Source organism: Anser brachyrhynchus, assembly GCF_964034855.1.
Source record: "Anser brachyrhynchus genome assembly, chromosome: 1".
In the NCBI taxonomy this organism is placed as follows: domain Eukaryota; kingdom Metazoa; phylum Chordata; class Aves; order Anseriformes; family Anatidae; genus Anser; species Anser brachyrhynchus.
Genome location: NC_137694.1, coordinates 199,716,467 through 199,737,926, shown reverse-complemented (window position 1 = coordinate 199,737,926; position 21,460 = coordinate 199,716,467). Strand labels below are relative to the sequence as shown.

General features: G+C 39.2%; 1 long non-coding RNA gene across 4 annotated transcripts in view; it reads left to right on the top strand.

The window, feature by feature from the left end:
- The window catches only part of LOC308195572, a 50,605-nt gene that overhangs the window by 14,734 nt on the left and 14,411 nt on the right, over nt 1–21,460 (top strand). The window contains exons 2-6 of one of the 4 annotated variants that reach the window (XR_013951618.1): nt 6,239–6,351; nt 8,259–8,313; nt 9,356–9,425; nt 14,143–14,283; nt 17,055–18,451. This is a non-coding gene — a long non-coding RNA (uncharacterized lncRNA). Of the gene's footprint in view, nt 1–6,238; nt 6,352–8,258; nt 8,314–9,355; nt 9,426–14,142; nt 14,284–17,054; nt 18,452–19,510; nt 19,554–21,460 lie in introns of those variants that run through there. The other 3 variants (XR_013951615.1, XR_013951616.1, XR_013951617.1) reach the window with 3 other exon arrangements.

The following is a 21,460-nucleotide window of genomic DNA, read 5'->3' as shown; positions in this document are numbered from 1 at the left end:
ATTATGGATTTGCCTTGTGGGGGGATGATTGCTGCATCTAGCCTGTAGGTGGAGGAAGCACACAGCTGCTTTCTGTGAAGTCAAGTCAATGAGACAGCTGCTGTCGTGTGCATCCTGCCTCCAGAGCTGAGCCATGTAAGAGCAGCCTGCAATGTACTGCCATGCTGTGAAACTGAATTTCACACTTTTAATTAGCTCTGGATATCAACCATCTCAAACTATGTAAGAAAAATGACAAGAAGTATGCCATTTTATGCAGACATCGATTCTGTTTCAAATTGCCCTACTTTTAGCAAAAATGCCTGAAATCTGTCTGCTGTTATGTGCAGTTGCATAACTGAGGTACCTGACTGTGCTTGTGTTCATTACCCTGGAGTGGAAAGCGAACGGAAGTCCTCTTGCAAGCATGTACCATAAACAGCAAGGACTTCATAAAGGTGGTCATCTCTCCTCACAGATATGTCCCAGGCACAGTTGTCTTGAGCTCCTTTGCATAATCAAATAAGATATTAACTTAGATAATAGCACCATCTATTGAGGATTGACAATATTATTTAGTGCAGATTTCAAAATGCAATTTGCTAAGTAACTTGCTTTAGTAGGCACCACAAATCTAAAATTGTATTAAGATCATAATTTTAACATTGCATGTGGAACGTGCTCATAATTTATTAACGATTAAGTAAGACTATCTGCCTATTAATAGTAAGAATTCCATACTGGCCAGCAGGAATTCTTTAAGGAGCTCTCTGCAGTAATTTTCAATTTCCACTCTTTTGTTGGACAAATATACCATCCCAGGAAGTTATCTTGTCATCCTTTTATAACATGTGCATCGTAACTGTAGCAACCTCTGTTTTCATAAATACATAACCTTTGGCCGTAGCCACAGCCAATGATGTGTCCTCTTTGTTTTTGAATGGTTCTTGATGTTTGCGTTAAAGATCCCATAGCTTTATAGTCAGGGTTTTCAGAAGCATGGAACACAGCAAGTGGTGCTTGTATTAAATGTTCATATTTAAAATTTCCATGAAATTCTTTATCAGACAGCATCAGAAAAATCTGTGCAAGAGAAAGACCGATACTGAGGAAAACAGTAGGGTTAAGAAGATGTGGGTAAAATCTTTTCTCTTAGACATTCTCTAAGATTTCTGAGAAGTTATTTTAGTTATAGTTATCTCTATACAATGGAGCTAGGAAGCTGGAATGACTTCTCACACTACTTGTGTTTCTGCACTGCCTAGGCTATTCAGGGCAAGGATATAGTGTTTCCCGGGTCTTCAAAATTATCCGTCCCTGAATTTGTCTGGTCTTTTGGCTGTAAATTAATAAAAGCTGTATGTTGTTTGTTTGAGTTTCCTTCTTTCAAATATGATATTTTTCTTAAACTTCAGTGGCTTTATTTTTAGAAAGTAATTTTACCTGTGATGATTGTTATGGAACAGCAAAGCAAGCTAAAATGATAATCTGCTTTCAGCATTAATTTTTCAGAAACTCCAGTCCATTCCACTACACACAGCACCCTTCCCTGCAAGCTTCCATTTATCTCAAAAGCCAGCTCTGTTTTGGGGTGAGATCAGGAGCAAGAGAGCATTCCAGGGGCTCCTCTTTAAGGAGCCCATTAAATTGGATGGAGTCTTGAACCTATTTCTCTGCTGAGCATGGAGCTTGCTCTTTCTGGATATTACTAATCTCACAGGCTAAGAAAAGACTCACTGAGATACCAAGATATCCTGAGACTCACTGAGATATTTATGAGGAGCAACATTGTTAAAGTGAATGAGACTGTAATCAGCAGCAACTTCCAAAGTTTATCCCATCCATAACGGTTTTACCTCTCCTTTCTCCTGACCTTCCTGCTGTAAAAATACTAGGAAATTGTCAACAGAGAAGTATGTTGCTCAGTGTTTTGTGCTATTTCTTGCCTATTTCCTATTACTTTTGGACAGTTTTCCCTCTCTTCTACTGAAACATATTTTATTGAAAGTCTATTAAACTGGAAAGAGTGAAACCTAGTCCCCATTGCACAACTGGAAGGCAGTTCAGAGAAGTTTTCTCAGTTATACTTATGATGGAATACGCAGCATCTGTGAGCCCCAGTATTTGTGTGTATCTAGGTGTGAAAGCCAGGTTATGAGACTTTGTTGTTGAGCCAACAAAGCTGAAGTTCCTAGCCACAGAACAAAGGAAACCAAGCTGATTTGACATTGCATCAGTACATATTTGAGGTCTTTTAAAGGCATTAGTTAAGTTTCATCTGCTTTCAGAATCTCATTTCCCGGTAACAAATAAAGCTAGTCACACGTATATGTATCAATTGTTGATGCTAATGTTTTGTTAGATTTAACATATCTACCTGCAAAGTACTTAAAATACAGAGCTGTATGGGGAGCCTAGAGACGAACTCAGCTTATGCTCACTTCCAAGGTATGTCCACTTCCAAGGTATGTATCCAAAACTCATTGTTTGCTTTCAGCATCTGTCCCTGTTCAGTAAAGTACACCAGGACATCCTTGCAGCTTCATGCATATTTAAGTCCTGGTCTAAGCAGAATGAACTGCAGGGTCTAATTCAGAGCCTGGATGAATTCGAGCCTCATGTAAATAAGAAATGGGTTTGGTGTATTACCTAACAAGGTGGATTTATCCATTGCCTTGCTCTAAGTTAATTTTGTTTTCTCCACCTCAGATCATGAATTTCATACATGGCTATTCTGCTATCTTAACTGACTTAAAAAAATTACTTGGAATTTTAACAAGGCTGGGATCCTGAAATGGAACGTCATTAAATAGTTGATCTAGCAGAACTAAGAGATTGCCCACTTCATATTGTCAGTTAATACAGTCCTTGAGGAATTGTAACTGTCTCTAGGCAATGTGTGCAGACATCTGCACGTTGTGTGTCGAAGGAGAGTCTCATGGTCAAGAGATTTTATTGGAGCCAAACACATCTGTGTCCTGTCCTTCACTTTACCAAAGACTCTCTCAATTATTCTATGTAAACTGCCTCTCTGTACCTCAGTTTATCTGTAAAGCCAAAGGAATAGGAATATAGTGAAGATGCAATGATTATTCATGGTTTCTTATAAAACAGAAATCAGGACTTAAATAAGGGTAGAAGTTTTAAAATTACACAAAGTTGAATATTACACAAGTTGAATATGAGCCAGCAGTGTGCCCTGGCGGCCAGGAGGGCCAACCGTGTCCTGGGGTGCATCAAGCACGGCATCGCTAGTAGGTCAAGGGAGGTGATTGTCCCGCTCTACTCTGCGCTGGTGCGGCCTCACCTCGAGTACTGTGTGCAGTTCTGGGCACCACAGTATAAAAAGGACATGAAACTGTTGGAGAGTGTCCAGAGGAGGGCTACGAAGATGGTGAAAGGCCTGGAGGGGAAGACGTACGAGGAACGGCTGAGGTCACTGGGCCTGTTCAGCCTGGAGAAGAGGAGGCTGAGGGGAGACCTCATCACAGTCTACAACTTCCTCGTAAGGGGGTGTCGAGAGGCAGGAGACCTTTTCTCCATTAACACCAGCGACAGGACCCGCGGGAACGGGGTTAAGCTGAGGCAGGGGAAATTTAGGCTCGACATCAGGAGGGGGTTCTTCACAGAGAGGGTGGTTGCACACTGGAACAGGCTCCCCAGGGAAGTGGTCACTGCACCGAGCCTGTCTGAATTTAAGAAGAGATTGGACTGTGCACTTAGTCACATGGTCTGAACTTTTGGGTAGACCTGTGCGGTATCAAGAGTTGGACTTGATGATCCTTAAGGGTCCCTTCCAACTCAGGATATTCTATGATTCTATGATTCTATGATTCTATGAAAAGGAAGCACTCAGTTAAGCTGTAGAAATCTTTGCCAAGGGATGTTATGAAAGCCAAACACCACATGAGTTCTAGAAGTGACTGGTTCATTAAAAGCTATTAAGCTCAGATTTGTTCACATTGCTTAAGACTTATAGACTCATAGAATATCCAAGTTGGAAGGGACCCACAAGTCCAACTCGTGGATCCCCAAAGGACCACACAAAAAATCAGACCCTGTGTCTGAGAGCATTGTCCAAACACTTCTTGAACTCCGGCAGCTCAGTGCTGTGGCCACTGCCCTGGGGAGCCTGTCCCAGCGCCTGACCACCCTGTGGGTGAAGAACCTTTTCCTGATATCCAGCCTGACCCTCCCCTGTAACAACTTCATGCTGTTCCCTTGGGTCCTGTCGCTGTCCCCAGAGAGCAGAGCTCAGCGCCTGCCCCTCCGCTCCCCTCGTGAGGGAGCTGCAGGCCGCCATGAGGCCTCCCCTCAGCCTGCTCTGCTCTGGGCTGAACAAACCAAGTGGCTTCAGCCGCTCCTCATACGTCTTCCCCTCTAGACCCTTTACCATCTTTGTTGCTCTCCTTTGGACACTCTCTAACAGTTTTATGTCTTTCTTATACTGTGGCACCCACAACTGTACCCAGTACTCGAGGTGAGGCTGCACCAGCACAGAGCAGAGCGGGACAATCACTTCCCTTGACTGACTAGCGATGCCGTGCTTGATGCACCCCAGGGTACGGTTGGCCCTCCAGGTTGCCAGGGCACACTGCTGGTTCATCTTCAGCTTGCTGTCAACTCAAACTCCCAGATCCCTTTATGCGGGGCTGCTCTCCAGCATCTCATCTCCAAGTCTATATGTGTAACCAGGGTTGCCCCTTCCCAGGTGCAGAATCTGGCACTTGCTCTTGTTAAACTTCATGTTGTTGGTGATTGCCCAGCTCTCCAATCTGTTCAGATCTCTCTGCAAGGCCTCAACACCCTCAATGGAGTCAACAACTCCACCCAATTTGGTATTGTCCACAAACTTGCTCAAAAATCCTTTAAGTCCTTCATCCAAATCATTTATGAAAACATTGAAGAGGACTGGTCCTAAAATGGAGCCCTGGGGAACTCCACTTGTGATGGGTCGCCAGCCTGATGCAACCCCATTTACTTAGTGCATTCTTTTACAACAGATTAACAGTTGCTAGGTAAAAAGAGCAGGAAAGTGATCACTGGATGTTCCCTTCCTCCTTAATTTCTTTTGCTGCTTTTTCAGCCAACGTCAAATTCAGACACTTAAGGCTCACCCACAGTGCCTGTTCTTGTGTCCCTGTGCTAATTCTTTAAGAAAAAAATTCAGGGACAGGAGTCCAGTTTTATTCCTCCCTAGTTTTTTCTATCACCCCTATTATGCTTTCAGTCTGCCAGAACTGACACTTGCCTGACTTGGCACACTATGATCAGCACTATTAAACTAGATGGGCGCCTTGTTGTGCATGGTTATCACACGCATATGCCCGGGTCAGCCTGAGACTCTAGCTGGGCAGCTAGACTGCAGCTCTTTGAAAACCAGACTGCTTTCTGTTATTTATTTTATTTTTCTCTCAGGCTCCCAGAATAGTGGAGCCTTGAGCTTGACTGGGACCTCTTGATGCTACTCTGATATCAATAATTAATGTTAATGATAACCAATAGTGGTGGGATAATTAAGTCTATTAGAGAAAATGTACTGTCACTGGGTAATAGCAACATTTTATCTCTTAGTTTTGAAAAGTTGATATCTGTATTAGCTTTTCTGATCCTTGTTTATTCGAGAAAGATTTCTTTTTCACTACAAAAATAAACCAGATTGGAGCATAGAATTGAAAGAGACCTACTAGGCACAGTGCCCTGCTATTTCAAATAAATGTTTCATTGTCTGTTTTAAAAACTGATTAAAATAGGCTGCTTCCTCCTACTATTCCTCCTTGAATATTCCTTCCTATTTCTTCCATAGCCTCCTTTTTCTGCAGTTTTTGAGTCTTCCAGAGCACACAAATACCATCTTGTTTGGTGCTAACATTGTCTCTTCACTAAAATAGTTCTTCTTTTTGAGTATTTATGTTCCTGTTAGGTTTGTGGAGAGGCCTTATTTCCCTGCTGAGGCCTTATTTTACTATGCTAAACATGTCAAACACGTCTAGTATTCATTAAAGAGATGGTATCTCTGTTTCTTGGTGAACCTTGTGTAAACCTGGTCCTATTTGAATTTATCTTTCTTGAACATTTCGCATACTTTTCCAGATGAGACTTCTTCATTCCCTCCATCACTCACCCTCCCCTAGGGAAATGTCACTGTTATGGAGAGGAAATTCTGTACTTCTGGTACTTATAGGGGCTGTATAAAAGCTTACTGGCTGTTAGAAATGCTTCACCTGACTTACACTGCTAACACGTTTGTATTTTCCAGTGTCATCAGATCATTGGTGTGCGGACATCCTGTGATGAACAGATCCAAGGATGAACCAAGGTCTTGTTCTGCCATTTACAACCGATGAGCGTCCATTATATAGCAAAGTTCAAGTGAGTAGTCCCTAAGGGAATGACCTTATTCTTGGTATTATTAGATTTCTTCTTATTACTACCATTCCAGTTCACAAGGTTACACAGTGCTTTTTCATGAGTAGCACAGTTCTGTATTGGCTGTGACTCCCAACTACCATCATCAAGTTTCATGAGCACATCTCTATCAAATTCATTGATGAAAATACTATTTAATACTTTATATAAGTATATTCTTAGCTATCATTTATTATAAATAAGTGAAACAATTCAATAGTATTTTTCCAAGACTGATCCTTGAGGAGCTATCAATTCACTTTAATCCAACATGTGGTTATGTCATTTTGTAGTTGTTTTCTATCATTCTTTGCAGTGTTTTGTTCTAACTCCTAGTTCAATTTATTCTTTTCTGTGTATCATCATTGGAAATACTTTACTCAGCTTCAGTTAGATGGGAATTATACCACTTCTTTGTCTTGATAGTCAGTTATTTTATTGAAGAAATGTAAGAAAACAGTCTTGAACTGTGTGTCTTGGACAAAAATCCGTCCTTCTATTGTTGTGTTCTTAGTTTTTTGTTCTTAGGAAAGTGTCTGAAAGCCTTGCTTGTTATTGAACCTAACTAATAGATCTCTGGGTACCCATTTCACTCACTCCCTTCCTCCACAGCCACCTTAAGTATGGACACGGCATTTATGGGGCTAGTATTAGTCGCATGAGAGAACTGCTCTTAAATATATTTTTAGAAGACCAACAACCATCTTATTGTACAAGAACAAAAAAATATAAATCAGAAATTGCTGAAGAGCATGCTAATGTTTGATCTTTTCATTACACTACACTGCATGATAAAATCGGCCCAACAACAAACGCACACACACTAAGAAGTGGCATCAGTAATTTTCATCCTATTTTACATGTGTTATCAGGTCAGTCCATCAGTGTTTAAGCCTTGCTGGAATCTGTAGTGAGCAGACTATAACATTTGGGAAAACATAAAAAACTTAGGACCTGATTAACTGAAGTGGGCTTTTTAATGTTTTGAAGAAATCAGCAGAATCTGAAAATTCATAGGGATTTAAGGAAAATTTTAGAAAGGTATGAAGCTTCTTCCTGTGTAATCAAAATAGAAGCACTTTAAGGATGCCAGAACTGGGGTAGATCCAGTGCACAGAAATCTTATTCTTAAAATCTGGAAGCCTGGCCAGTCTCAAACAGTAAGACAGCATGGAAAATATTAACTTTAAAAAGTCAATGATTGCTTCATTGCTTATGGGTGCTGTGAACCAAGATGCCAGCATTGTGGTGCAAGTAAATCCAAATTTGACAGCCATGCAGCTTGTCAGGAACACAAATTCACTTGTGAATAAATTCTGTTGAAAAGCATACAAAGAATTCCATCAAGACAAGCCAAGTTGTCAGATGTCTTCATTATTTTCAGGACACTTCTGATGTAAAAGATGAGTAAAGGATGAGTCTAAGAAATGGTGCTGTATTTGATTATATTTTTTCAGAACTTTTCAGGGATCCAGGATGAAACAGAAAGCGATAGCTGACCATTTATTAGCAATTTTTCCCATTGGTAAAAAACCTGTAGGGAAGATCATGAATGTTAACATATTCGGTACTCTGAAATAAAAATGGTCAAACCTATTCAATGTCTAAGCAGGATATCCCCACTTAGTTCTTGCCACAAGGTAGTAGCATAGCTTTTCCCTTCAGTCATTTAAGCCAGATTTAGAACAATCTATTTGTAGAAAACAGAATTTAAATTTGGTTAATTCCCTCAAATCCTTGCACTGACCACACTCATGAAAACTGGCTACCCAAAGAAATTAAACACTGACGTTCTTTAACTTCTCCCTGCATATGTTGCTGCCTCACAGAAAACTGTCAAACATCTTAAGTCATTATTTTATCCATTACAGTGAACAAAGAACTGATGATCAGAATGGCCATCTCTGCATCTATTCTGACTACCAGGTAAGCACCACAGGAACATTCTAAGGTACAGTAGCTTAAAGCAGCTATAGATGCATTTCACTTGTGTAATCAAGAACTGATGTTACAGTGAAACAGCACATAGTGAGTGTCTTTGGCATTAGATTAGTCTGTAACAATTATCAAAGGTACCATGTGGAGAACTCCAAGCTATAAATAGCATCTGGAGAATACTAAATAAATGACAGAAGTCTATATAAATGTAATTTGGGAATGAACCATCATTACCAAGGAAAGTGGTGAGTACACCCTCAGGCTGTCAACACAAGCATTGATTCCCTGACAGCAGCCTATTGCTTGTCTGGTGTAACAGCGCTATTACAAGGCTAATGGTGCTTTGAAGGAGATAAATAGGGCACTAAACTCTTCTCTAGTTCCTGACTCCCAGGACTGTTGAATACTCTACAAGCAACTACAAGGTATGAAGTATATGTAGAAAATTACTGACAGCAAGGGTTTCCCAAAGACCTAAACTTTGCATCACTTCATGACCTAATATCTAATAAATACTACTAGTACATGCCCAAATTTTTCAGCAGAAAACAAAAATGACATTAAACTCAGCAATCTGTCATCTTACTGTCAAAGAACTTACTGTTCACTCCCCTTAGATGAAAACTGGTCACCTTGCCTGAGCATCTGAGAAACTCACGGCAGAGGCAGATTTCTTTTACATTAATGGAAAAATTAGTTAAATTTTTTTCTGTACATCACAACCATGTTCTGATTGTCATTAACTTCAGACCATCAATCATAATCTTAAAGATTGTAGTGTATTCTCGTATGTTGAAGACATAAAAGGAACTCTTCAGGTTTCCCTGGGCTCTGCTGAATGGTTTGAATATTTTGGTATGAATTCATAATCTCTTGTTGACATTTGAAATGCTATACAAGAGGAAGGTATAGATCTAGAGTTAAAGAAAGAGAAAAAGAGAGATAAAGAAAAAGAAAGATAAAGAGACACTATGTTTATTAGTCTTCGGAAGTACTCCCAACTTACATCATAAAAATTGTATAAATGTAGCACGAGATCTCAAGAGGTCTTCTAATTCATCCCTGCTGAGACAGGATTCAGTACCACTCATCTGAGGCTGGTAAGTGACTGTGTAGTGTGCCCATTAAGGCTTCAGGTGAAGAGGAGTCAGAACTCACTCTTCTGATGATGAACTAACCTTGCAAGTAGAAAGCTTTTCCTATTACCTAACCTGAAGCACCATGTAAAGATTCAGAGGTTTATTTCTTGTAAAACCTACCATGGACAGAGAGAACAATTTATCACCATCTTCCTTGTAACAGCTTTTTACACATTTGAAGACTGTGACCATGTTTCAACTACACTGAACGTTTGCTGACAAAACAAAGGGCTGATTCCTTCAGTCTTTCCTTATATGTCACATTTCCTAATCATTTTAGCATTATTTCTCCCCCACTGTCTCTCATACTCCCAGGAGATGGTTTACCACATCTCCTGACTGTGTCCAGATTGTCCAGACAAAATGGGGCCCACAAGAAGACACAGTAGCAGCACTTAGTAGAATAATTACATTTATTCTTATATAGGGTGCTTTCTGAATGCTGCAGTGATTGAGACTTTTTTTTTTGCAATGACAAGCCATTGTCAACTGATTGAGTTTATAGTCATTTATGATTCTGCTGACAGATTTATTAACAATTTTTGCTGCAGAAGCTAGTTCTTTCCAAAGTGTAGACTGAAAGATTATCTTCCTCCCAGACCTTTTATTATTATTACTATTATTTTTTAATATCCTCTGAATTAATAATTTAAGGGTTTGGCCTCAACTAGATGAAGAGAAACATGACACACATTGTTATCTAGATTACTTATTTTACACATTTATTAAAGAGAAACCAACTGTGCCTGTGGAAAAGGTTTGTGTAATATATTGGTGTTTCAAAGGAACAATATTTGCGGCATTTTCAAGAGTATTGTGAGGTTAATCCATTAACTAAGAATCCATTAACTAGCATTAACTTTAATCTTTGTTCAGTACTTTCTCATATGTGATTTACTGATCATTTTATTGTTTCAAGTCTTAATGCAGTAGAGAATTTTTACCACACTCACAAATCCATGTTAAATAAGAAATGCTATACGAATGTAAACTTTTCTATTTCAAACTTTAAAGTAGTTACATATAAATATTAAACTTGCTAATAATTTCAGATATAAATTACCTAAGTGCAGGCAATGGGTAGAAAAGATTCTTGCTATAATATTGAAGTTGCTGTTACTAGCATCAGCCTTTTACAGAAGTGGAATAATTATGCCTCTTAAAATTGTCATTTTCTGTAAATTACACTGGTTACAGATAAATCCCCTGTTGTGAAAGGGCCTTGTACTTGAAATTGCCCAAAAAATGGAAGTATAACTCAGTCCATTCTGTAGGTGTTTATTAAAACAGACAAAGAAATGAAGATGGGAGGACTGTATTAGTCTAGATATAAAGGTTTATTCCTTTGATGAAAAGACGATTTTGAGATCATGTCTGCTCAGTAAAAGACGCATAGGTCTGTAAATCGTGATCAGATATTGTTGTGATAGAAATAAGGTCTAAGTCATTAACAATATAATGAAAGAATGAAAGAACAGGCTTTCCCCCCCCCCCCCCCCCCATCATCCCCTTTTGGGGCTTGTGATACAACACTGATACCATGAGATTTGGACTGAAGGGAACAACATTTATCTTTGTGACTGTTAATATTACTGTCCTGCAAGTCACCAGGACAAGGTGCTGATAACAGGTTTTCATTATCCTGAGGGAGAGGAAGGCACCCATCACCATCTTGCTCACCATGCTGGAAGTGGGAGCCTCAGTTCATAGAATTATTTAGGTTGGAAAAGACCTGTAAGATCATCAAGCCCGACCATCTATCCGGCCTACTGAGTCCCATCACTAAACCATGTCCCTTAGTGCCATGTCCATATCTCTTAAATCCCGCCAGGGATGGGGACTCCATCACTTCCCTGGGCAGTCTGTTCCAATGCTTAACCACATGCTCTGTAAATTAATTTTTCCCAATATCCAATCTAAACCTCCCCTGGTGCAACTTCAGACTGTTTCCTCGCATCCCGTGACTTTTCACTTGGGAAAAGAGACCAACACCCTTCTCACTGCAACCTCCATTCAGGTAGCTGTAGAGAGCAATAAGGTCTTCCCTCGGCCTCCTCTCCTCCAGACTAAACAACCCCAACTCTCTCAGCTGCTCCTTATATGTCTTGCTTTCTAATCCTTTCAGCAGGGCTAGTTACACACACTCAACTCAATGTCTTCCTTACAGTGAGGGTCTCAAAACTGAACACAGTATTCAAGGTGCAGTCTCGCCATATTTGAGGTGTGGTTCCTTCAGCCCTGTCTTCTTTTCCATTCTCAAAATACCTTTTCTCTCTCTTGCCCTCTGTCTTTTACTCTTGCAGTTTCAAGCAGATTTTGGCACAGCCAGGAACGTGGCAGATTATGTAATGCTGTTGTAAACAGAAAAGCAGCTACAAGCAAAACAGCCTAAGCTCACAGAAGTTTGCAGGCTTTCAGTAGGGTTGACAAGATATTGGTAGAGCAATGCTCTGCAGCAACTAAAACATCCATGTGTTATTACAGCTATTTCCATCAAAAATCTAAAACACGGCATTGTGTGAGCCTCTATGAAGAAAATTAACTGTCTCAGCCAAAAGCATGACACTAACCCACGTTATTCTTACTAATCTTTTTAAATTCTTTCCAGTTTTTCTTTCCATTTCTTTAAGAGTAAGTCCCCCATCTGAATGCAGCAGTTCATCTCATGTCTCACCCCAAACCAATAAGTGTTTCCTGTTCTTGACACTGGAAATCCCTGCTAATACTGCTTATGTATTTGTCTTGCTGCTTTTTGGGCAGCTTTTATTTATCAAGACAGTTTTCAAGACTAATCTTGTCTTTCTGATCTCTATCAGCTCACTGAGAATATGCATATGCGTTCTTCCAAGCTGTTAGTGAAAATACCAATAATGCTAACACTAATACCGACCACACTCAGTTGCCTGAGGACTCATTGAGAAACCTCACTCTTCAATTCAGTAGCATACTAGTGCTCACTAAATATAGTTTTCAATTAAATGCATGCATATCTTATTCATACCTTATTTTCTTAGTTTGTTTTTAAGATTATTTTCATAGAATCATGGAATCATAGAATGGTTTGGATGGGAAGGGAATATCCAAAGTTTTACTAAACTCCAAATATTTCAAAGCTCCCACTTCCCCCATGCCACTAGGCCACCCTTCCTCCCATTTGCCTAGCACCAACTTCAAAAAAATCAGTTGCACCTGATTTTTTTCTTGACAAATACATATTATCTGCTTTATATGTGCTGAGTGTTTATAAAGATATAGCTTAATAATTTTAATACAAAATTATTGTGAGGATCAGTGTTAGGTTAACTCACCCGTAATTCCATGGATCTTCTCCCTCCTCTCTTGTTTGCACAGATAGGTGTAGTGATACCTAATTTGCAATCCTCTGGGAGCACTCTTCTTGTGTTTTTAGAGATAATTATTAATGACTCAGAGATTACATTGGCTATATTCTTAAGTAGTCTAGGGTGAATTTCATCAATTCCTGCTGACTCATGTGCCCCTAATTTATCTTAGCGTTCATTAACCTATTCTTCCTTTGACTTGTACTACTGGCAGCTCATTAAAATGGTTTAGTTAAATGTCTGTTCATAATTAATCTTTTTTTTTTTTTTGGTGGATTAAAGATTAAAGATTAAAGACAAAAGGTCTATGTTGCTCTTTGTCATGTCCTTGTTTCTATTACTGTTATGATTTCTGTTAGATTTTCAAGTCATTAAAAGTCCCCTGAAATAGCTGATGCGGCTATAAGGTTTTTACTATATTTCTCTCTTCCCTCTAGTATAATGATTCTATTATGCTTTTTTTACAGCCTTTTTCAGAGATAAATGAAAATAATTATATTTTGAAGCTGGTCCACAAATACAGCTTTTAGACCTGTTTCCTTGCTAGAAGGCAATACTTCAGCTGTGTTTTTACTTCTTAAAAAGTTTTTTTTTTTTTTTAAAGAATTATATTTGCAATACTAAGACTGAAGTATTGCTACTGGACTTGCTAGTGTTAATAGTATATGAGATAGTGTTATGAACAACAGATACTTGGTGATCCAATCTATGCTGTGGAATGAACACAGCTCACTTGCAATTTAATGTGAATTGCAGTTTTTTGAATTTTTTTCCTATTCAAAGTTACATTTCTTCTTGTCAAAAGCTTTAATAATACAAAAAAAAATAGCAAAATAATTTGGTGATAAAATGCTACTGTGTTATCTTCTGCTCCCTGTCTCTTTGGTAGGTTGGTGTCTCTGGCTTGACTTAATCTCTTGCAATGCACCAAAAGCTCCCTCTTTAAATAGTTCCAGTTGACCATCACGTAAGTTATAGACTATGCTTACAATTATAAAAAAATGAAGAAATCAGTGAATCAAGTTACACAGAAAATTGACTCTTAGGGAAAAAAAGATATATGCTTTTAATAAAAAAAATCATTTTTCTAATTAACCGAGGGTTAGCTGGAATGCGTTAACCACCGCTAACACTGGTGCTTGTTGCTCATCTACTGACCTCCCTGTGCAGATATATAGCTGTGCTACTGGATTTACTTGTGCTACTTCTTCCCTAGAAACAAGACAGCCCTTCAGTCTGAAAAAGAAGGGGAGACAGATTTGTAGTGCTATAAATTGTGATGGTCTGTGACATCCCACTGATTGCTTATTTGATAATCTTCATTCTGACATATCAAGCAGTGCTGAAGTGGCCTTTGGAGATCTCTGGAAAGCTGCACTGGACAACACTTTACTGGAGAAGAATAACCATATCTGGTGTTATTTTCCAGCAGAATTCGTTTTGTTGAGGACACAAAACAAAAGCCTTTCTGTCACTGGGTAAGCAATACTTTCATATGACAGTGGAGGAGGGAAAGTCATAGGTGGCTGATCTTTGCCAGGGCCCATAATTTGTACCACTGTCTATCAATAAAAGAGTTCAACACTTTTATTAGACTTTCTGATGAATGGGCTTAGGATCACTGAAGGCCATACTTTGATCAATCTGACAAGTAAAACAATAGAAATTGTTGGGAATGGGAGGAGGAGGACACACATGGTCCAATGGAAGAAAATAAATGGGAAAAATATCCCTTCTTTAGTCTGAATGATACCCTGGTAAAACAGAGACATTAATTAAAATTAATCACTTTTGGTAATCATGAATGTTTCCCAGATATAGCTAATTATTTCGGATGGTTTTGGTTTACAGTAAAAGCTTCTCTTCCATACAGTTCTTCCTCCTCTCTTTCCTCTTCCATGTAATGATGTTAGAAAACTATAACCTGATATGACTGCTATTTTCATAACAGATTATTATGGCAACGTATATGGGTAAATGGGAGTTTTGACTGAATAAAAATTGCAGCAATTGGCCCTTGAGATTTCAATAAATGGAGTCAGAGAAGGGGGAACTAATTACAAAAGAAGAAAGATTTCTGTACTTTTAAACATGTATGTTGTTGGGATTTGTATCTCTATTTTAATACAAAAATCAATAGCATAGCAACAAAATGATCAAGGAAAGCAAAATACAGCCAGAGTACATGTGCAAAAAGCTATTTCAGAAATAGCCTGCCTTTGCTCAGTATGATACAAAGTGTTTCAAGCCAGTGTAAAATGTGTTTAGAAATACAGGGCCAAATTGCTTCGCCTACAGAAATATTAGTGGATATAAGTTTTATTTCTTGGAAAAAAAAAAATCTGTTTTATTTAGAAGAACAGCAGAACAGAGAGGTGTTTTTCATTGCAGCCTAGTGGTTTTAGTTGCCTCAACTTTAGTCTAAGGGGAGACTCCTTAAAGAAGTTGGTTTTCTATGGACATAGAGATAAGCTTTAATGAAAAAGCAATCCCCTTGAGGGAATGTCCAGTTTGACATCTAAAAATTGACTTTTTTTTGCTACTAAACCCTTTTTGTCACCACAGATAGTTGCATATTTTGGATCAGATCTCCATATTTTCTTTGTTTCCAGAAGGAATAGTGTCCTTTCTTGCCTCCTTCAGAGTATGGTGAGGGATTTATGATGAATGTTTTAATCCAAGAGCAATGGGCCCATACATGTAACAAAAAAGTGGCAGTTGTATAAATGGTTTCAGATTTGAACCTGTGAAAATATGTGTGTCCTTCCTTTGTATGCACGGAGACTGCCCTAAGCTATTTCAGCTTGAGTTAATGATGAGGGCATGTCACTTTGAAAGAATAAAACTAAAGAAGTAGAAAAATAAAAGTCTATTCACTCCCCACCCTTACAGAGTACCGTAAGGAGTTGTGATGTTTGGGTACATCTAGCATTGATTTTGTGTTCTCTGTCATGTTCTGTCAATTCAAAGTAATGTTTCAGTGCTGTCCGGGGAGAGCAATGACAAATACAATAGGTGCCCCAAATGCCTTGACACTGCCGAACGGTCAAACCGCAGGACCTCACCAATTACACGGCTGCTTTTCCTTGGCAGACCTGAGTGTTAATTCATGGGTATGAAACTGTCAGCACAGCTTGTGTTGCAGCACTGACACCAGATCTGTTACACAGACAGAGCTCCCCCAAAGAGCAAACATCATACTTGTGGTTTTTTTAACTGGCACCTCGCGGCATGCCCAGTGCAAGGCTCGTAGGAGAAAACCTGAAGATGGGACAGAGCTATTAAAAATGCAGACAAATGAGAGATGCCATTGAACAAATCTTTGTTCAGGGAGAGGGGAAATGAAGAATAATGTTGAGCTGAGTATGTCAGGTTGCCTTGACGTCCACCTTGTTCTTGTGATTGGTCCTAGCAGCCAGCATGATAGTATGAATGCCTTGCTAACTGTAATGCTGTAGAAATAAGTGAGAAAAAGAACAAAGGAGAGAACTAGAGAAGGCCGAGGAAACTAGAAGATGGGGGAAGAATGAAGAAGGCCTTGACTAGAGGAGATTTAGGCTGGAAAGTGCTCAGATGAGAGGGTTAGAGACACTTTGTGGTGTACTCTGTAGAGATTGTGGGTTCGTGATGTGGAATCAAAGGGAAATGAGGACAAGTCAGCATTATGCATGCAAAAAGGTGTCATTGAAACTTGACAACTGAGAAAAACTCCAAAAGAAAAAGAAAAAAAGAAAAATGAAAGGAAAGATGCAGGAGAAAGATGGGAGCAGAGAGAAAGAGAACAAGAGAATAAGAACTTAGTGTGAAAAGTGATGGAGAGTTTTGACACTTGCCTACAAGGGAAGACTGAAATCTGAGACAGACTTTTCCAAAGTCCCTGTGGAAAGAAGATATAATATTCCAAACTGTTAGGCTCTGGGAGAAATCACAGAAAATTTCACTTGAACAACCTCTGCGATACCTATTTCTGTATTCCTAGGAAATCACCTGATTCTTTCAAAGTTATGAGAGACTCCCCAACACTTCATCCTGAACTGTGAAATGTCTAGCTAGCACCAGGTCAGTCCAGTAGAGACATACTACTGAATGACTTCAGAGGGCCTCAGGAGGAGATAGCAATTATAAAAAAAATAAAAAAGTGACTAATAAAACTAATATTTTCCCCTTAATTAAAAAACTTTATTAATAATTAATATATGAAATATGCATTTAATTCTTATTTATTTCTGTTTCATTATGATTTAAAAAGTCCTAAAACTGTTTCACAAAGATGGACAAAAGGATTCATATGAGGAGACCTGGATTTCACCAGCGTCGCCTTGTGTGAGCACAAATACAGACTGCGATGATCTGCTGGCTCAGTCACACACTCAGACTTGCTGGTGGCTTGGCGAAGTGCTAGTTTCTGGACCAGAGATCCTGCTGGATGTGCATAGACCCCATTAGCAGGAATTTTTGATCCCTCTCCACGTCTGCAGAGATTCGCACATGCACACAACTACCCAAGCACCACATGGCTGGGCACAGGGGTCTCTTCAATGCTGTAAACTTCGGTGAGAAAGTCCAGGCAGTTAATCCTGAAGTGAATTCACCCCAGGTGGCAGCATGTGTTACATGACCCAGCAGTTACATGATGCAGCCAAGGCAGCAGCCTTACAGGCAGCTGTAAAAAGCCCACATGCATAACAAACACAAAGCAGTCTGTTCTTGTTCTACTACTTTGGAATCTATTTCTTCTGCTGCTTTTAGATGCTTCACCAGCACAATGCTTTCTTGTTAGGATCCATCTCAGTTTTTTAACGGTTTCATTCACCCCTCTGCACAATGCAACACCTTGTTCCCAAAATTCTTTGCATCAGAAAACAAAAACAAAACAAACAAAAAAGTGAAAGTCTTTATATGCAAAGAAGGAGCTAGCAAAGGTTTCAAATGACATACTGAGCATTCTCAAAATCTTGGCTTTTTGGTCTGACAGTCTTCCAGAGCTTTTGGAGGCAGTTTCACTACTGCCTTAAGCTGATCCAAGTCTGACTGTCACCCAGAAAGATTGTCTTGCCCTCCACATATGACAGCGTGATCTTCTAGATCTCCTCTGTGCCAGCTCCAGCTCTGGTTTAACAGGGCAATGAGCCTGTACTGAAAATTAAAATTAAAAAACCTGTCTGAAATTATTATTATTTTTTTCCTATAGTGTTATTGTTCAGCCAGATTGTCTCCTTTGCTACCAGTTTCAGGGTCTCATGGCCACCATAGATGTCTTTGAGGAAGAGGAAAGAGCATGGTATGCATATCCACCAGTGTGAAAGTATGGAAAAGTGTTAAGCCACACCTGCAGACAATGACTCCTTCTTTGAGGGATGCCAGATACTGTGAAACAAACCTTTCCAGAACATCTGCTTGTACAAATGCTCTAACCCCATTTCATCACATGCAACTTCAGGCCTTACTGAGGCACTTAAGATACAAGTGCTCTCTACAGCTAACAGAAAAAGTTTCTCCAGGGAGTCTTGCACCAGCAGTGGGCTGACAGAGGAATGCTTTCTCTCTCCTATTAACTATCTGGGAAGCCTAACATTACTATTCTTTTTAGGTACCCAATATAAGGACATATGAGAATCTCTAAAAAATAAATGAAACTTTTATTCTGCTTTAGGACTGTTGTAATTATTTTGAAAGTGACTTGCTGAAGCAGACAGGGGAGAAAGAACTGACTCTAGTTCATGATCTCAATACAGTGGTGGTCAGAGAACAAAAGATATTTTGAAGTTCACAAAGATATTTTAGGACAGTTTATTCTGCAATAGATATTCTGGACAATTTCTCTGTGTTGACAAGCCCTAAATGATACCTTTCCCTCAGTCAGAGATAAACCAAAATAGCTGGCATTCCTAGTAGGAAAATATAGGTTATATTTTCAGAAGGGAGAATAGACATAGCTGTAAGGCTCCCATTTATCAGTGGGAAACATGCATGCACTTATTGGAAAATACTCTTTAGAGAGTTTGAACACATCTTCTCTGCTGTAGTAAATTCCTGCCCTGCAAAGCTGTGTGCAACTCTGTCCCTGCCTACACACCTGCCCTTGTTTCTTATTGTAAAGCATCCATCACTATGCTCTAGCAGGGCTACCCAGGTAAACTCAACCTTGTGCCTGCAAGTCAGGCAGGGTTCTCCTTGGGTCTTGTTTTGCTGTTGGCGATAAGGATTCTGTCTTCAGCTGTACGCAACTTGTTTTCTTCATGGGAGTTACAAGGTATAACTGCAGGCAGAATCTGACTTTGTAATTGCAGCATAAATTCTGTTTATGTTGCACAAAATGGAGCAGGAATCAGAGTCATCTCTCTTAACTGCATTGGAGCAGCAGGATAACAGGAACAAAAAGCAATAAAAAAATTTTAGTTACTGAAGTAAGCAGATGACTCCAACTATATTCAGTAAGTAGAACTGTTCAGTAAGAAATTGCCATATTTGCCTGCTTGCTTTTTGAGGCAGAAACACTTAATTTTTTTCCACTTAGAAAGAGTTTCTCAAATGCCATTTAAATTGTATGGAGGGCTCCATGATGTTGAGTTGCAATAAAGAATACACAGTTTGCTATCGTCAGTCCCTAATGGGAAAAGTAATGAAACAAGTTAATTGCTTCTTCAGAGGGCTGAAAGATTTAGAATCTCTCTTTTTTTTTTTTTTTTCTTTTAATGCACATAGACATGCCATTCGCCTGTGCTGCAGCCAGCCTTTGGCCTTCCAGGTAGGTAAAAAAACACAGTATATTTATTAGTTAATATTCTTGTAAGTCAAACACAGCAGAGAGCACCTGTCTTTGAGTAGGTACACCTGGCAGTAAGCTCTTTTCTCCCCCCTGCTTTTGTCATGAATGTGATATTGCCTGAGCTGACATGGATTCTTCTGCCATGTTGGCTGCCTCTAAGGGCACACAGCATTGCAAAGGACATGTAAAAGCCCTGCAAATTAAACCAGCAGAAGCATACAAGCTTCTGACTGTTTGTGCAGTTGTATTGTCTGGTTGATAGCTGCTCAGGCTGGCAAATAGTAACAGCGTGTGCCAGCTCACTTCCATTTTCATTTCAGTTCTGTATCGATGTGTCCGTGGGCTTCAGTGGAGTTGCTGCTCATTTACACTTGCCAGAGATCAGAATTAGGACTGCCGTTCCAGACAACCTTAAAAGAGTGATGGCTTAAGCTTAAATGTCTGGCAATGAGATATAGACCCTTTCTACACTAGTTCATTTGTTTGAGTCAAAGTTGGTAATGGCAGAAAGTCACTGCCGTTTGATAGCTGTTCATTAGTTGCCTTTAAATTAGTCGACAGTTTCAGCTGTTTTCTGCCCTGTTTGAGCTGAAGAGCCGAGTCTTCTTGGGGAATGGCACTGCATTGTGAGTTGCATATTGTGAAAGCAGCAAAGTTACTAGATCAATACGAAAGAAAGGCCGAATCTTTCCTTCAGCCTCATCCACGGAACGTCCCAAGTGCCAACCCCCCCTGCCAGGGTTTCCTCCAGTCCTTCTGGATGGAGGAGATAACCCCACACTATCCAGCAGTCTGTCAGGGCCATAGGACTTCAGTGCCAGTGACCCTTGACTCCTGAGCCTCTTCTTGAAACTTTTGGGTAGACAGGTGCAGGGCTGTGAGTAGCGATAGACTTGAGAAGAGTGACAAAAAAAATAATGTCTAGGCTGTCTTCTAATTCCCCAAATGCAACAGTAATCACCCTTAGGGCTACCTAATTTCCACAAGATGCAGTTCCAGGATCTCAGCATAAAGCAGGGCATCTTCTAATCATTATGTAAAAAGCAAAATCTGAAGTCTTTAGTTAAGCACTTGAATAAACTTGCTGATGCTAAAAGTACAGAGCTTTCAATTCCAGAATGTATAATGTGCTTACTGAAATCTGAAGATATTCAGCTCTCTCAGGAATGGTAAGGGTTATAAATTTATATATATATATGTATATATATATTTAATGGACTCTCCAGCTTAATGGTAAATAAATAGGAATTTAAATACCTATGCTTTTAAAGAGCATTGTGGAGTTCTTTTACTGCATTATCTGATGGCCTTCAATAGCATTACATCTGATCTTGTGAAAAGCGCTCTCTGCAAACATCATAAATAAAAGTCAGAAAACAAATGGTAAGAAAATGGATTCCAACATATAAGTAATGCAGGGATGTCAACAAAATTCATACTTTTTATTTTGGAATGGATACATATATGCATTTATACATGAATGTGCATGAATAAATGTAATATTTTGAATATATCTGAATCTATGAATTCTTATAGGTCTGTTGAAGGAATGTATGTTAGATAACTTACAACTCCACATGATATAGAGAGCTTACACGGGCTTCCAGATTATTAAAACTCCAAACAAGAACTATTATTAGGATTTTGTTGGATTTGGGGTAACACATTGGTCTTGAATTCTGTGCTCAGCTAATAGAGATCATCAGTTCTTTTGGCTTTGATATTTTATGTCACTTCAGGGTGCATTCCTTTAAGTATTTTTACAAATTTTTACAGGCTGGCAGTACTTTTTTTTTTTTTTTTGCTCTTCTGGATGTGAAGCATGAGTGTTTTATCATTCTTTTGCACATTCCTCCAACAGCAGTTGAAATAAAACAAAACAAACA